Source organism: Camellia sinensis, chromosome 9 (genome assembly GCF_055761805.1).
Source record: "Camellia sinensis isolate YWXY chromosome 9, ASM5576180v1, whole genome shotgun sequence".
NCBI lineage: Eukaryota > Viridiplantae > Streptophyta > Magnoliopsida > Ericales > Theaceae > Camellia > Camellia sinensis.
In genome coordinates, this window is record NC_138969.1 from 148,064,601 (window position 1) to 148,081,430 (window position 16,830).

Here is a 16,830-nt window from a genome sequence, read left to right on the forward strand (position 1 = left end):
CGGAGGCTGTAATTGAATCGCCTTCGCCGAAACGCGCATTTCCGTACTCGTTATTTCATAACAAATGAACACCCTGATTCATGCTCGTGTCACATTATCTTGCATTCTCATGAGCATACCTGCATTAACATGCACATTTCTTGATATTGGCATACCTCTATACTTGGGCATGCGTTGTCACGCATGTTCTACTCTTGCATTACGATGCATTCACTCACTGGCACTGCGTGTGTCGAACTTTCGGAATCACATTGGATATATAGCATATTGTACTTGTTGCAATTTCTCTCTTTTGCAGGCACGATATTGTATGTACGGTTCAATTGAGGCTGGTGCGACCAGACGAATCGCGCAGGTATCGTATCTCCTCCGTGTGAGACGTGGCAGGGATTGAATAATCCTCCGCATTCTTAACTGCATGAAATGTAGTTGTTGCTTTGCATTCTTGCTTAAAACTGTTGCATCTATTTACGAATACTTGCTTCATTACAGCTTGCTGCATTTGCATGATCATTGGGTTACCTTCGGCTTCTTGCATATCATTTGCGCTTTGCCCCTGCCTGCGGGCACATCTCTGTTTATCTTGTACGTTTGTCTAAGTCTTCGGCCTTGTCAAAAATGGGTCGTCTCTGGGCTTTGACATTCACTCCCGTCACTTGTGACTTCCGAGTTCTGTCAAAGAGGGGCAACTGTAGACACCCCATTTTTGACCGACCTTAAGACTCAGACGTCACCGATTGAGCGCTTGGTGATGTTGCATAATGTGCTCGTTCAGAAGTTTCAGAGTCGCGGCCGTGAGCCCTGCCTCCGGACTTCCGAACCCTCTTTTGTACCTTGCCTCGGTTTGCGAACCAGACTCGGTTTTCACTGTTTCTTTTCTTGAGGGAAGGGAGAGGTCCCGTAGACCATCTCTCAATGTCCGTAGGCTACATTTGGTGGCCGTAGGCCATTTTGCCCATTTCGGAGTCCGGTTTCCGATTTTCGGAGCCGTTAGGCCGTGTGCCTCGGTTCGGGACCGCTTAACCATCTCCTATTGCTCCGGTTTTTGGCATACATCTTATTTACTCCCTTTTGAGGGACACTGGGGGCTGAGAAACCCACTTCGTGGCCGAACGCCACTTTCGGTGCTTAACAGCCCATTTTCGGGACCCCGAACTGCGTGTTTTGGCCCCGGAACTTTCATTTTGCAACGGTTTTCGTTCATTTTTGGCAGGTACCTCTGTTTTAGCACCAGTAAGGTCACTGAAGGGTGGGAGGCCAGCAATTGTTGCAGCAACCAGTTATACATCCTCCGACGCCCTCCGGCGCCCGTTTTTCGCACTTCCGGGCTAATGTTGAACACCTTGAGCCCATTTTCTCGAACTTTGAACCACATATTTGTGATGTACACACATGAGAGGACCCTAAAAGTTCATGGCCGGCCAGTAATTCCACTTGACCCTTTTGACCCCCTCCTTCCGGACCAATGTTGAACCCCTTGGGCCCATTTTCCTGAACTTTGAACCACATATTTGTGATGTACACACATGAGAGGACCCTAAAAGTTCATGGCCGGCCAGTAATTCCACCTGACCCTTTTGAACCCCTCTTTCCGAGCTAATGTTGAACCCCTTGGACCCACTTTCTTGGACTTTTAACCACAGGGTTGTGTTGTACACACATAGGAGGACACCATCAGTTGGTGGCCGGCCAGAAAATCTGATTGACCCTTTTGACCCCTAGCCGGCCGGCTAGGGGGTGTGGCCGGCCGGCCACCTGCAGCAAAAGTAACTGGCCGTCCGAAATCTTGGCACTGTGCACTTTACAGCTGTGGGGCTTTATCCCCCAGAAAAGATCTTTATCCGGGGGATATTTTGTGAGGCAAAGTTTGTCTCCTTTTCCCCCACCTTTACACCCCCTTGTTGGCCTATATAGCAAGCAAGATATATCCTTTGTTGGGGTTAGAAAACTTCACCTTCAAGCATCCATACACAAAGCCATCTTTATCCCTCTCATTTTCTTAAAAAAACCCTAAGTCCCTAAGCTCCATTTCTTCTACACCACCAAGCTCTACCACCACCACCTCATTTTCAGCAACAAGGAAGGCTTCTCAAAGGCAAAAGGAGCTTCAAATTGATCCAAGAAGCAACAAAAGTTTTGGTCTTCAAGGGTAAGTAACATTTCTCCTCTTTGACCCTTTTTCTTGATCCATTTGTAAGCCCCACTTTCATTTTGTTTCAAGCTCCGGCCCTAACTGAAAGGGGCCCTCTTTTGAGCTCATCTTCACTTTTCATTAAGGGCTCAACCCTGTTTGAGCCCTCCATGATGCACTTGCTTCATTGATCATCTTATATGTCATAATCTTGCATGCTATTTTCGACCCATGAGTAATCTGTTTTTGAGCATGTTGTAAACTGATATTAGGCTTATTTTGAGCCCCTCTTCAACATTGAATAAGGGCTCAACACCATTTGAGACTTCCATGTTGTACCTACCTTTATACTCCTCTTTTCTTCCCCATTCTTGCATGCAATGGCAGCCTACCATGCTTTTGTTTTTGGCCATTTTACAGTTCTAAAAAGGTGCTTATTTTGGTCCATTCTTCATATTTCATTTAGGCCCTTTCATGGTTTGGGACCTCCATAGGTCACTTCATGTTATATCTCTCTTTTATTCCCCATTCTTGCATGTTTAGTTAGCCTATCATGCTTTTGTTTTTGGCCATTTTACAGTTCTGAAAAAGTGCTTATTTTGGTCCATTCTACATGTTTTATTAAGGGTCTTTGGCTGTTTGGCGAATATTTTGCATACCTCATGTTATAGCCACTTTTGAGCCTCATTTTGCATCACATTTCTATCATGTTTTTATACTGATTTGAGGTTTGCAATATACTGTAAATATTCATATTTTTAGTCCCTCTTCAATGTTGTAGAAGGAAATTTTTCAGTTTGGGTTTTGCTCATATCACTTGCTTCATTACCCCTCTCTTGGCCCCTATTCTTGCATGCCATTTTTGCCATACCTATGCTTGCTGTTTGGCCATGTTTATAACTGTGAAAGTGCCTTTTTTGGGACTTTCTAGCTTCTGTCTTTGCATTGCATGTCCATGTTGTGCATGTTTGGCATAGCTATAGGCCATTTCGGGCGCCTAAATTCGCATTTTGGGACAATTCCATGCATTTCATGTCATTTCGCCTCATTTCGGGACTTTTTTCCCCAATATTTTAGTGCTGAAATTCCACTAGAATGATTGCTATCATGTTTTCATGACATTACATCGCATTTTGCCACCGCCTCGGTTTGCGTGCCCGTGTGCACGCATTTCGAGGCACCCCTTTTTTATCTGCCGGCATCCTATGTGAGTGTGGCTGAGGCTCACTCATGTTGGTATAAGCCCATGTCATTTTTTCATGACATTACATCACATTTTGCCACCGCCTCGGTTTGCGTGCCCGTGTGCACGCATTTCGAGGCACCCCTTTTTTATCTGCCGGCATCCTATGTGAGTGTGGCTGAGGCTCATTCATGTTGGTATAAGCCCATATCATGTTTTCATGTCATTTCATTGCATTCCGCCATTGCCTCGGTTTGCGTGCCCGTGCGCATGCATTTCAAGGCGTCTCATTTTCATTGCATTCCGCCATCGCCTCGGTTTGCGTGCCCGTGCGCACGCATTTCAAGGCGTCTCATTTTCATAGCATTTTTCCATTGCCTCAGTTTGCGTGTCCATGTGCACGCATTTCGAGGCATCTCATTTTCATTGCATTGCGTATGCCATCGCCTCGGTTTACGTGCCCGTGTGCACGCATTTCAAGGCGTCTCATTTTCATTGCATTCTGTCATCGCCTCGGTTTATGTGCCCGTGTGCATGCATTTCAAGGCGTCTCATTTGCATTGCGTATGCCATCGCCTCGATTTACGTGCCCGTGCGCACGTATTTCAAGGCGTCTCATTTTCAGTGCATTTTGTCATTTTCTCGGTTTGTGTGCCCGTGTGCATGCATTTCGAGGCATTTCATTTCCATAGCATTGTATATGTTAGGATTGTATCTTAGTTGCATTTCATGCATATCATGCATATTGCATCATGTCCGGAATAAGAGTTAGCCTGGGCATGGGAAACGAGGTACATTTCGTACTCCGAGTGACGGAATGTGTCTCAATTCCCCAGTCACCGACACTCCGGATTATCCATGATGGAGTTAGGTTTTAGCTGTAGTTTCATGTGCATTCATCCTATATTGAGTTGTGCATTTTGACTCCTCGGCTATCATGCCTCGGTATGCGTGATTGGTGGCACGAGGTTCGAGACATGCATATATCTGTGCAAATACATTGCTATGCCCCTTTCCTGCTCTCTGTTGCAGCAAAATCAGGAATCAGCAACTTTTTGGGGCTTGGCACGCATTTCAAGAACAGATGTAAACAGAGGCTAATCGGGGCATTCCGATGGATTTTCGCGCAAGACAATTCGGACATGCATCATCCATCAGAAGCAAGGTGGTCCCTGGCTTGCACGCCAGTTTCATTTACTTTCTTAGTTAATTCATTAATTAATTAGAATATTGTAATATTTTGGACTGTAATATTCTTTTATTCGGGACTGTAATATTTGGACTGTATTATTTATTCGGACCCTCTACGTGGGGGCACAACTGTAATAAGTGTGCGTGAGTGTGTTGTATGTCTTCCAATCCCACGTCTTTCTCCCTTTTATTTATCCGCTTATGATGGTTAGATTAGGGCATGTTTCAATTAGCATACAGTATGACAGCATGTTTGCATTCATTCATCTGTATTGCATGCACCGGGCTCGGCGCATCATACTAACTGCATTGTATTTTCAATTTCAAAGTTGAATACATAATAGTTGTAACATTCCATATGCCATCTTAGAATAGCCGAGCCTGCTATAGTTGCATTTTGCATGTGTTGCATTAGGCATTTTTGTATACTTAGGATTCATGCATGATTTCTAATGAAGTTTCTATTTTGGCTTGGAGTACTCGGTAAGCTTTATGCTTTAGCATCCTTGCATGCGTGTGAGTGAATGCCATGATAGCATGCTTACTATGAGGCTATGTGCTTATCTGATATATCTGCCTGAATGCCTGTGGGTGAAGGTTGGGTTATCTGAATTGGAATAAATCATCAAATGTTTCAAGCCTACCTGCGGGTAGCAAACCATTTTCAAAAACAAACATGAAATGTTTCGTTCCAATTCAGGCGACCCGGTCTATATTTGTATGTTGTGCGCATCACATAGTAACCTAGGCTAATAAACCGGAATAAGAACTCGCAATGTTTTCAAAAATTGATATCATGGTTAGTAGAGGCCGGTCTATGACCGGGCGAGCGGGGGTGCTCACGAAGTGACCTTCCCCAATCGTACCCAAGTTCCCGAGCCGAGGCAACTTTGGTGATGACGGACACGTGGCCTTTTGGCACCGAGTCAGGGTTTCCTAAATTTCCCAAAATAAAATATTTAGGTGGCGACTCTGTATCTGGCAAAGCAGTCCATGTTTGGCACTTCTTTCAAAAATCTGTTTTCTTAAAACAATGTGCCGGATTTGGACTCTTTGGTTCAGACTTAGAACCGTGACAATTTTAGAGTCCTGAGCTGTAGTGACCCCAAAATGAACAGAACGGGACTTCATCCTCCCGGGGCGTTCGGGGACGTCCACAGCTCCCCATGAAGCCTAATTTCAAGCCTTACAAGCAGAAACCAAGGAGGATGAGTCCAGAAGTAATTCAGAAGGTAAAGGAAGAGATCCTTAGACTCCTCAAGGCAGGTTTTATTAGAACAGCCAGGTATGTCGAGTGGCTATCTAATATTGTGCCTGTAGTCAAGAAGAATGGCAAAATGAGGGTATGTATCGATTTCAGAAACTTAAATCTGGCAACTCCCAAAGATGAGTACCCTATGCCTATAGTGGACTTGCTGGTAGATAGTTCAGCAGGTCACCAAGTCTTGTCAATGATGGATGGGCATTCCGGCTATAACCAAATCTGCATTGCAGAGGAAGATATCCACAAGACAGCATTCAGATGTCCTGGGAATATTGGCACCTTTGAATGGGTTAAAATGCCATTTGGTCTAAAGAATGCTGGAGCTACATATCAAAGAGCCATGAACACTATCTTTCATGACCTCATTGGAGGGTATTTAGAATGTTATATTGATGACATTGTGGTTAAATCCCAATCCATGGAAGAGCACCTGTTTCACTTAGAAGCAGCCTTTGAAAGAATGAGAAGGTTCAAATTAAAGCTCAACCCTCTTAAATGTGCCTTTGGCGTGTCATCTGGAAACTTCTTGGGTTATGTGGTACACAAGAAAGGAATACAGATTGACCAGAACAAAGCCAAAGCCATCATTGCAGCCAGGCCTCCATCAAGTAAGAAAGAATTGCAGAAGTTCCTTGGACAGGTTAACTTTCTTCAAAGGTTTATTTCTAACACTGCAGGGAAAACTAAAGTATTTTCTTCCTTGTTAAGGCTGAAAGCTGAAGAAGAATTCGTGTGGTCAGCAGAGCATCAAATTGCTTTCGAAGGTATCAAAGCCTACTTGGCTAACCCTCCAGTGCTGATGCCAGCAAAGGGGAACAAGCCCTTGAAGTTGTACATAGTTGCAGCAGAGGATTCATTGGGAGCTTTCTTGGCCCAAGACGACGAAGAAGGCAAGGAGCAAGCTATTTATTACCTTAGTAGGTTTTTAAATTCTTGTGAATGTAAATATTCAGCTGTTGAAAAGCTATGTCTTGCTTTATATTTTGCTGCAATAAAATTAAGATATTATCTTTTGCCTACAACTGTTTTGGTAATTGCAACCACAGATTTGGTTAAATATATGTTATCTAGACCAATGTTGAGGGGAAGAATTGGCAAGTGGATACTTGCCTTGTCAGAATTTCATCTAGAATATGTCCCTCAAAGGGCAGTAAAAGGGCAGGTTTTAGCCAATTTTTTGGCAGATCATCCATCTCACACAGAGAGCCAGGAGATAATGGAGCTTGGTATGGCTAATGTTGAGCCATGGCAGATGTGGTTTGATGGGTCGAAAGCCAATGGTTTAATTGGAATTGGTGTTGTAATAAGATCTCCACAAGGGGTAGAAACCACACATGGTTTCAGAGTAGATGAAGCTACCTGTTCCAATAACCAGGCTGAATATGAAGCCTTAATTGCGGGACTAGAGATTCTTATTGGATTACAAGTACATGCAGTTGACATATTCGGAGATTCTCAATTGGTGGTTAACCAAGTGAAAGGAATTTTCAAGTGTCAAAGCATAAGTATCTTGCCATATTATGTTGTTGCATTACATTTGCTTTCTCAGTTTCAAATAGCAAATGTAACCCATGTTCCAAGATTCTTGAACAATAGAGCCAATGATGTGGCTCAGAAAGCTTCGAACTTCAAGAGAAGGGATAATACCCAAAGGGACATAAGCCAAACAACATATCAGAGATTAATACAACCTTTGAATAAAAGGAATGTGATCTTGGAAGTCAATCATAATAACTTACAAGAACAAGATTGGAGGCATCCAATAATGCAGTACTTGGCTGGTCCATCTTCGAAGGCCAGTAGAAAAGTCAAATTGCAGTCTATGCAATATATGATATATGGTAATGCTCTCTACAAAAGGGGGGGAGATGGCTTATTGTTAGAATGTCTAGGCCCGAAAGAAGTATTAACAGCCATGGCTGAGGTTCATGAAGGCATCTGTGGTGCTTATCAACCTGGTGTAAAAATGAGGTGGTTGCTTCGAAGGCATTCCTATTATTGGTCAACCATCCTTAAAGACTGCATAGAATATGCAAAGGGGTGTCAGGCATGTCAAAAGCATGGCACAATAAGGCACGTGCCCATAACTAACCTACATGCAGTAGTGAAGCCTTGGCCATTCAGAGGGTGGGCCATGGATATGATGGGAAAAATACACCCACCTTCTTCGAAACATCATTGTTTCATTCTAGTGGCCACTGACTACTTCACTAAATGGGTCGAAGCTAAGCCATACAAGGCTGTAGACCAAACAGAGGTTATTGGTTTTATTAAAGATTTGATCCATAGATTTGGCATCCCGCAAACCATAAAAGTTGATAATGGAACTGTGTTTGATGGGAAGATGGTGAAGTCTTTTGTGGCAGAATTTGGAATTAGTCTTGTTAATTCCACACCCTATTATGCACAAGCTAATGGTCAAGCTGAGTCATCCAATAAGTCTTTGAAAAAAGAAATACAAAAGGTTGTGGATGACAATCCCAGGGATTGGCATAACCTATTATTGGATGTTCTGTGGGCATATAGAACCTCGCCGAGGTCAAGCACAGGAGTCACTCCCTATGCCTTGGTGTATGGACATGATGCAGTCTTACCAGTAGAGATTAATGTTAAATCTTTGAGAGTAAGATGTCAAGATCAATTGAATCCTGAACAATACCATCAAAGTATGTGCTTAGAATTAGAAGGCATAGATGAAGCCAGAATTTTGGCATTAAATAGCATTCTTTTCCAAAAGAAGAAAGCAGCCAAGAATTATAATAAGAAAGTCAAACACATTGGCTTTGATGAAGGTGATTTGGTATGGAAGACAATACTCCCAATTGGGATTAAAAACCATAAGTTTGGCAAATGGTCACCGAACTGGGAAGGACCATATCAAATTCATAGGGTTCTGCCTTTTGGAGCATACCATTTAAGAAATTTGAATGGTTATGTACATCCCAAAAAGATTAATGGCAGATATTTAAAACCTTATTTTCCAACCATTTGGGAAACACAAGGGATAGAGTGAACACCATATGCAAAAACACAAGCTTACTCAAATGATATACAAAATATTGTGCTTTCATAAAGAATCAAGTACATTGTGCCACAAATTGGCCCAAAAATCATTACAATGCTTTAATTGTTTTTGTACAATAGCTTTCCTATTGCTAAGGGAAGGAAATAATTGAATAGCTACAGCCATGTCTTCTTTTCGATCAGCCAGCCCTTGATTGGTGATGTGCAGTTTCTTATCAGTTCGAACCAAGGCTTGGTTTACTGCGGCTAACTCCTCTTCAAGCTGAGCTTTCTTCTCCAGAAGTTGGACTCGAAAGTGGGAGGCAAAAGAGTGTTGTTCTTTCAGAGTTGATACTTCAGTATGCACTTGAGAAACAAAACTCTGGTCCTTAGCCAGCTTCTCATCCGCAGTCTTAGCAGCATGGCAAATGTTGAGATAAAAATCAATAGTAGCTGCAGCTTGAGATAGATGACTTGAGACACTCATGGCAGACTGCTCAGCAATGTTACAGCATTGAAGGAACCCATTCCTGATGATAGGCCTTTGTAAAGCCTCGAAGGGGATCCTTGAAAAAGAAGTCAACAGTTGCAAGCATGTGTCTAAATCTACTGAAGGTGCAAAAGGCTTGTTGCTGGAGGAAGGAGAACTCTTGAAGATTTCCAGTAGGGAGTCAGCCAAGGCTAATGGCTCAGCTTCAGCAGTAGAGGTGGGAGAGGTAGAAGGTATGTCAAAGAGACTAGCTAGTCTTCCTTCAAAGATGTCTACCTCATCCCTTGACATGAAGGGCATAGAGAGTGTTGTGGTGGAAGACACAAAGGGCTGCATAGGGATGGGAGAAACGGATGGAGCATCTTTGGCAACCTCTATGGTCTTGGCCACCAGCAAATCAAGTGAAGAGGGGCTGGAAGTGGGCATTGGTGATGAGCCATGAATTAAAGAGCTACCAGTGTCCTCTGTGGAAGAATCAACTGCCACTGGGAATGGAGCAGCAGTTGGAGTTTCTGTAAAGGACGGGAAAAGAGCAAGGCTCGAAGGAAAAGTAGACTGAGATAGGTCACGAGCCAAAAAAGGGAGGTATGGCTTTAATCCAAGAAAAAGAGATGCAGGAATACTGGGACTTAAGGAAGGTACGTCAAATATAGGCTTTGGAAGTGGAAGTACGATTCGAACAACCCTGACATTCTGCATTTGATCAACCTCAACCGAAATTGAGGAAGGCCTCATTGGAAAGGTGAGTGCAGTAGTTGTCGCTGCAAAAGGAAGAAATGCAGAACAATGTTAAACTTCAATACCACAAGCCGACAAAGTAAAAAAAAAAAAAAGTAGAGGTATGAAAGAAATTACTTGTTCCAGAGGCACTGGTACTGATGGGAGAACTGCGGAGAGAATAGTGTCCAGCAGTCCGTTGTTTTCTGGCTAGTTCCCTTTGCAATGCATCAGCAGCAGCAGCTCTCTCTCTTAAAATTTGTTGCTGCCGTCTTTTCTCAGCCCTTTCAAAGACGACTATGGCTTTGGAATGTTCTTGTTCCACGGCCTTGGCGGCTGCCTCATGAAAGGGATCGTCAATCAAGGCAGTAGTTGAAGCAGGCATTTTCCTTCTCTTTCCTATTGCTTGGGCAATTGTCTCAGAATCAGAATCCTCATCAAAGTTGGAAGGGGAGATATCAAACTCAGAAGGAGAGACAGTAATCTTTCTTCTCTTTTTTCTTTGAATTTGCATTGTCTGCTCCTCAATTGTTTTCTCAGCTCCTTCAGCCTGAGGTTCGGATTCCGTAAAAATAACCTCCTCCTCTACTTCCCTAGTGGTTGTCTCTTCTTGGGACAAATCAATCACCCTTTTCCTCCTCATCAAGGGTGACTCATGCTCTTAATCTTTTGCATCTTCTTTTCCTTCTTCTTGCACCTCAATTGTTTTCTTCTCAGGCTCAAGCAGTCTCTGCTTCTTTTGTTTCTGATCACCTTCAACTAAATAAACTTCCATATTACTCACCCACCAACTCTGATATCTCTTCAAAAAGGTGCCTTGAGGAATGAAAGGGATGTACTCAAAAGTGGCCAGATCATCCATAAACTTGAAGGTTGCCTCTTCTAGCCTTGACTTTCGAACCTTCAAATCTCTCTTGGTCAAAGTTAGGTTGGTGTTGCTGCAGAGAGGTATTGGAACTCCTTGTGTGAGGCCAAATTGTCTAGCAAATTGAGCAGGACAATAAGGCTCAGCTATGCATTTATAGGCTCTGGGGTTAGTGGTCCCAATAAACAGTTCTCTAGGGATCAGTAGGGAAGCCCACATATCTTTGTGAATAGGCAAGGCACAGAGCCTGTCACTGAGGAAGTGACTCAACCAGGCTGGACCTATGCTAGCTTCGAAGGGACGGAAACGGTGATCAGGAAGAGCAGCTGGTAGTTGATGAAAGAAGGAGAAATAAAAGGCAAAAGTAGCTGGATAAAGTGAAGCATTGGCTAGTTTTATGCCATAAGTAAGAGAGTGTAGCCCAGAAAATTTAAGGCATTTGGATTGTAGTTCAGTAAAATAGGCAAAGAGCCAAAGCTGAAGGATCCAAAATGGTCCCCCTTGATTAGCATCTAAGGGTTTCTCACAAAAGAGGGAACAAACTCTATATACATGACCCAGAATGTATGGGGCTAAGGCTACTCTTTTCTGCAAAACCAAGGCTTTGGCAAGAGGAGCAAATTCAGGCATGATTCTTTGGGAGGAAGTGCAGAAAAGAAATTTGCAAAGCCAATATAATAAAAAGGAAAAGAATTCCCTATCAGTTACTGGACCCACTCTTTTGTTCTCGGCTCTAACAAAATCACTGTAAGATGAATTAAGAGAGGGGAGGGAGAAAGGGACTGCTAAGTCAGGAAAATCTGGTGTGATGGGGGTACCAATGGGGGGTACTCCTAATAGATGGCAAATATCAAGAACAGTGGGGGCCATCATCCCACATCTAAATTGAAAGAAATTGAAGACGAGGTTCCAAAAGCACAAAGCAGTAGGAACTAGGAAAGGGTCCTCCGAGATAGTTACCCTAGATAGTCGAAGAGCATCGAGGAGGCAGAGCTCTTGGAGGTCCAGTGTCTTAGCAGGAATGATCCGATCATACCATTCTTGCCATTCCGGTCTTATCGTGGGCCAGCATCGATGAGGACGATTGCTTCTCCAGTTCTTCCAGTCAAGGCCATCTTCATAAAGGAGACGTTGGTCCATCAGACGCGGATAAAAGGTTGGGAGCTCAGTAAGGACTTCCTTGAAAATTGGTCCGAGCACGTAGTTCTGCTGCTCATGATGACGAGGGACGAAGATACGCCCATCGATAGCGCTTTTCTCTCCAGCCTTGTACTTCTCACATTCTGCGTCAATAAGCCTCTTCAAAGCTAAAGATGAGCCTACGCGCTCTGGGGCTGGCACTTTTGGTGAAGAAGAAGCCATTGATGATACACTCTTCAGAAGATGAAGACCGAAGCAAAGAGGAACCAGTAGAGAGAAGGGTTTGTAAAAAGCAAGAGATTTCGGAACACGAAACGAGAGGGTTTTAAAACCTTTGTGTCCGAAATTGTACCCCGTAAGTCGTTAAGTACTAAAAGTACGAATGCGAGGAATCTCTTCCAATATTGATAGTTTTGGAGGGAAGAGCTTATTCCGGGATTGGGGCCAGCTTCAAAATGAAATATTTGGCTTCGAAGACAAGATGTTGGCGACAAAAAATCAAATAACAACGGCTTCGAAATACATAAGCCGGCTTCGAAGCCTATTATATGCTCAAAGGTGCTAAATTGCTTGATTATTGGTCTATTTCGAAGGGTTTAAAGACCTGTTTAGGGATTATGAATCAAAGTAACGACCTTCGGAGCAAACCCTAGTATTCTCTGAGTATGAGAAACACTGTTCGAAGCATCAAAACCAATTGTTGGTTTTTTGTACATATTACTCTTCGAAAGAAAAAATGGTCAATTTGAAATTGATTGATTATATCAACCATGACCATATATTGGTTACAGTTAGTGTTGAAGGGTAAAGTTGTCAATTTTATTCCATGAATTGGAAAAAGACATGATTGGTATATAATTCGAAGGATGAGGTTGTCCAATTCGAAGCTCTAAATTAGTTTCAAAATATAAAAGGAAGCAGAGTCGAGCAATGGCGAGTGCAAAAGAACTTTGTTTGTATTAAAGATAAAGAGATTACATTGAATAACCCCATTTGGGTACAAACTCAAGTTCATAAAAATAAGGAATAGAATAGATAACAAGATCATGAAATTTAGTCCAACAATGGTCAATGAATTTCTGTTCTTTCTTTATTATATCTTCTATTTCTTCAAGAGTTGGCTGCATGAGCTGATGTGCTCTCACTTCATAATAGAGCTCTTCAGCCTTTATTTCAAAAGCCTCCTCCCTTAATCTTTGTTCCCATTCATCTACGACCAAATCATCCCAATATGCAGAATCTTTATTCTTGAAGTCGTCGAATTCTTCGATGAATTTTTCTGCTTCATACTGGGCCTGAATTCGCAGAGACGAAAGTTGGTCTAAAGATTGCATGGTGACCATGGAATTCCGATGCCAATAAAGGAGCACTGGAAGTTGGTCCAAAAACAAATGAAGCTCTTCTTGGGCAAGAGGGTTGAGGACATAACCCCTAGTCAGGACATCACAAGCCCATTGAAAGTTCTTAAGAAGAATGTCATCCTCAAGAACATTGAAAGGCAGGTGGGACAAAGCCGCGAGCAAAAGTTGAGCTTGCTTTCGCTCGGCTGGAGAAGGGGGTGACGGAGGTTGATAAGGTGGAAAAACTTTGTCCATTGGAAGGGCAAGCCTTAGTTTCTCCGTCCAGGACAAAGTAGGAGGAGGAGACGGAGTGGATGGTCCTGCTTCAAACAGTGAAGAAGAAGATGTAGATGCTTCAGCTTCAAAGGATGGAGAAGAAAGTGTGGATGCTTCCATTATAGGAGATGGCGCGGGAGCAGAAGGAACAAAGGCATTAATATAAGCAAGCCAGTCAGAAGAGCAGATCTTCGCCTTCTTGGCTAAGAATGATGGGTTGTACCCTTGTGCTTCTTCTGAGCGCCGGATAGCAGGCACTATCTTCGTAGGTATAGAAGATGTATACCAAGCCACAAGCAAGTTCTCCTCCAAGCTACGTCGTTGGTCAATGGGCACATAAGGATAGACCACTGAACTTCGAGCGTAGGAAGGAAATTCCAAAGGGTCAGTGAATTCAACGAAATGGTGATTGATTCGCTCCCTCAAATCATAAGTCTCAGGTGTTGACCAATTGGTCCAGCCAGAGGCCCCAGGAGATGAAGAAGTTGTAGCCTCATTCCATGCAGAATTTTTTCCTAAATCCATGGCTGCAAATTGCTGAATCGAGGGATCGAAAGCAGTTCGTTCGAAATGCAAGGAAGAATCAGAGGAAGAACTTCTTGTATCTATGGTCGTAGAAGTCTTAAGGGCAATATATTCGTGGTCCAAAGGATGATAATTCGCAAAGGCATCCATAACCTGAATATAGGGAGGTGGATAAAGGTGGCTAATGAATGCGTGGAGGTTCTTTCGAAGGGGATCAGCATTACCCAATGACTCTTCGTATGCTTGATCAGTAAAAAAGGGAGTTGGTTTAGCCATGGTCTGTTCGAATACTAAGGTGTTGGGATATTCAACAGAATCAAAAGGGAATTAATGCAAATAATCATCAAATAGGTGACGGTTATGTTTCCTGGAGATGAATTCCATACACGATCCAAAAGCGCGGGAAAAGCTTCTTGGTCCACTAATATCACCAAGTATTGGGTATATTAGTGCGGGGGGTAATGTTAGCTATATATTTTGTAAAAGCCAGTTACAGTCTGACACGTGGCAGAATAAGGGTATTATTGGAAAATAATTTAAGTCTCCAATCCTGATCGTACATGTGGTGATGATGATTGGTTCCCACATGGTCTGAGCAACATTGGATCAGTAAAGAAATGAAAGGTGACGTGGCTTCAACGGTTACTCATATTCAAATTCAAATACAGGAGGGAAGCCTAACTGCAAATGGTGGCATAATGGAGCTACTTCTAAGGCAACATGAACAGCGATCATGGAGGGGCAGTTCGACGGTTCGAAGAGCAGTTCGAAGGTCATCTTTGACAAGTATAAATAGCAGAGAGACCCCCAGGAAAAAAAGGGGACTCAGATCATACAAATCAGTCATCTACTTCATATATTTTCTTCTCCAGTCTTTTACATTTCCAGTCTTTAAATACCTGCACTTTAAATACCCGCACTGCACTTCGATTCATAGGAGTAGTTTCAAGTAGATTCAAGTGGATTGCTGTTGTAAACCTCTCCGAGGCTGAGTTTGGACCATTGTAAGTGTTCATTTTAATGAAACACTTCAATTGTTCTTCATATTACTGTTATTCCTTTTAATTTCTCCTAAGTCAAGCCACCAGTAAAAGTCCTCTTCATTGAGGCTGAAAGAACTAAAACACAATCGTCTGGTAATTGGTTGGCAATCACAATTTCTGTAAGGACTGATTGATCCTTGCTGGCACGCTCACATTTACAAAAATAACCTTCGAAAAGCCAAAAAGCCAACAGATACACACACACACACACATATATATATATATATATATAGAGAGAGAGAGAGAGAGAGAGAAATTGCCTTTCCGATGAAGTGAAGCAAGTGTTCGATGGCGAAGGAAATGTCGACAATGACGGTGTAGACGCCGGCGATGACCCATGTGGGATGTACTCCAACGTCGTCCCTTCTCCACGTTCCCCACCGCCGCCCATTTAAATTCTCTCTCTCTCTCTTCAAAAATCAATCGATTCAACCACTCTTTCTCTCTCTGTAAATGTAAATGGGGTTATGTGTGTGTATTAATCTCATCTTTTTTGCAAGTTGTCATGGTTGAGTTGGATTTAGTAGAGAGGAAGAGAGAGTTTAGAGCGTGAGAGAAATGAGATTTGATTTAAGAGACTCAAATTTTTCTGTGATATAGGGGATAGGATTAAGGAACCTTACACATTATAAAATAATATTGTGGATCTCTTCCATTACTAAAAATGGGAGAGGGACTTTAGACTAATTTTTCTTAATATTAACTATTAATTATCTCTAAATTATATAATCTAACCGTGTCTATATTTTTGTAAAACATTAAATCCGCATAAATCCTAATAGTTGAATTTAATTCTCATTAAATCTTATTGAAAGTTAGTTCTAGTGAAATCGTCTCTAAAAATATTTGTTTGTGACGTTTTTTTGCATATGTCGCCAAAAATTGACAATTAGTGACTTTTTTGTCACTATTATTATAAAATTGTCGCTAAAACTTATAATTAGTAACGTTTTTATGTGACAATTTTCAAATTGGCGTTGAAAGTTGAAAGTTGAAAATTGAAAATTAGTGATTTTTTTTTCTTTTACGATTTTTTTAAAACTATCGCTAAAATTTATAATTAGTGACTTTTTTGTGAAAAAAATTTCAAATTATCGCTGAAATTAACAATAGTAACGCTTTTTAATAGTATTTGACGAAAAAGTGTCGTTAATTATCATAAGACCTATTGGACAAAAAATTCACCTATTAAGATCTACACATAAGTCCCCTTATATATTATGTTACCTAAACTTGTTAATTAATATATAATCAAATATGTTTTAATTAGAATTTAGCTTTTATTTGAAGGGCCTTAAATAAATTAGGAGAAATTAATTAAACAACTCTCTCCAACTTTGGATAGTAGAAGAGGTGCAATATGTTTTTTTTATTAGCTGAGGTCCCTCAATGAAATTTCTCTATGATCATACTAGAGAAATTTTGAAATTTCTTTGTGATCAAATTTCGCAATGTCGAGGAGAAAATTTCTTTGTATTAAATTTTCTCTGTGAAAATGTTGAGAGAACCTAACTATTATAAAAATATTATATGTTCTCTATCTTATAAAATTTTAAAATCAGCAATCTTAAAAAAAATTTCCTCAACTATCATATTAAACCTAATATATGAAGATATGTATATATTAAATCACGAGACATCAGTAGTCTAATCCAAATTTAG

At 41.7% G+C, this 16,830-nt stretch overlaps 1 long non-coding RNA gene across 3 annotated transcripts in view; it reads right to left on the reverse strand.

Moving 5' to 3' along the window:
• LOC145798789 (uncharacterized) overlaps nucleotides 1-15,749 on the reverse strand; it is a 74,341-nt gene extending 58,592 nt beyond the window's left edge. For all 3 annotated transcript variants that reach the window (XR_014340423.1, XR_014340422.1, XR_014340424.1), the window contains exon 1: nucleotides 15,429-15,749. This is a non-coding gene — a long non-coding RNA (uncharacterized LOC145798789). The remainder of the gene's footprint in view (nucleotides 1-15,428) is intronic.
• Between the last annotated feature and the right edge of the window lie 1,081 nt (nucleotides 15,750-16,830).